Genomic DNA, 1,501 nt, shown 5'->3' with positions numbered 1-1,501 from the left:
TTTTGTGTGGAAAGCTGACTTTCAGGCTGTTAAGTTGATTTTTTAATTCAAAAATTTAATCTTTTTATTCTCAGAAAATTTATGATTAAAAATTTGATGCTTTGGAATTAAAATATATATAGCTAATGATAATCCCTACTTAGATTAAGGCAAACTGAATAGAGTTAGTGTAACCCAGTAAAATGTTTTCATTTTCAATATAAGAACAATAAATATTTCATGTTAAAGGCTCCCTTTAGATCACAGATTTAAACCTTTTTTTAATTATTAAACTCTGCATTTAGTATCATTTGAGTCCAGTTTATAATTTTTAAAATGTGAAGTTATTGGCTAATCTCTTTTCCTTTATTTACAGTCTTTTAATCACGTGAACTGCCTACCAAATAAAGTATGTAAGTTGATGTTATATCAACTTTACACAAATGAACAAATGTTTAGGGTTTTTTCCCTCCCTTTTCAAGCATTACCATCATTCTTAGGTCTCCTTTTATTCTCTTGTTTGCACTCACTTGTAAATTCTTTTTTTAATATTTACTTATTTGGCTGTGCTGGATCTTAGTTGTGGCATGCGGGACCTTAGTTGCAGCATGCGGGATCTAGTTCCCTGACCAGGGATCGAACTCCGGCCCCCTGCGTTGGGAGCCCAGAGTCTTAACCACTGGCCCAACAGGGAAGTCCCACTTGTAAAATTATATTTGGTCTACATGAGGCTGTTTTATAGCTGATGCAAACTGCATTATGTTTATGATTCATTTTACTACATTTTTAAAAATTTCCAATTAATGTATTTATTTGTCCTTTTAGTTAGCTAGCATATTTTTGGTGAGTGGGAGGTGATAAAGACTCCATGCAATCCAATTTCCCTTTTAATTCTGTAGCTCTGATTGTATGTTCCCAGAGAAAATGTCCCTTATACAGTGTGTTTGCCTTCATATGTCATCATCATCCAAGAGCTCTCAGCCAGGCCAGCTGTGGTTTCAGCAGACCTGCATTACAATTTAATTTCTTTCTTTGTCCAAGCTGTTTTTCCCCGACTTCCACACCATCTTCTTGCAGACAACTGAATGCTGCACATACACTGCTGGTCTTGGAGAGTCTCCCTTTGAGGTGGGGGGCAGCTGCAGCTCACCCTGGGGACATAGACACTGGTGACAGCCATTCCTGGGAGCTTGTTCTACTGCGTGGACCGTTGTGCTGGTGGGTGGCACTGTGGAATTCTCCCTATCTAGCTCATTAGCTTCCTCATTTTACTACAGTTTGGATCCATGTTTGGCACGCTTAAAATTGTGACGATGCCTCGTTATGCCAAAGGCAAAAACACAGAAAACAAATGTGCTTATGTGTGTGAAAGCTACAAGGAGGATATCAGATTTATATGTGAAGCATAGGCAGTTGTCCTCCCAAGTACCCAGTCTTTCCTTCTCCCTTCCATAAAGTCACCCAGAGATCCTGGACATTTTGGTGGATTCAGAATCTGGGTGGGACTTTGAGCTGTGTACCT

The sequence above is a fragment of the Hippopotamus amphibius genome, chromosome 6 (genome assembly GCF_030028045.1).
Source record: "Hippopotamus amphibius kiboko isolate mHipAmp2 chromosome 6, mHipAmp2.hap2, whole genome shotgun sequence".
NCBI lineage: Eukaryota > Metazoa > Chordata > Mammalia > Artiodactyla > Hippopotamidae > Hippopotamus > Hippopotamus amphibius.
Note: the sequence above shows the minus strand (reverse complement) of the source record.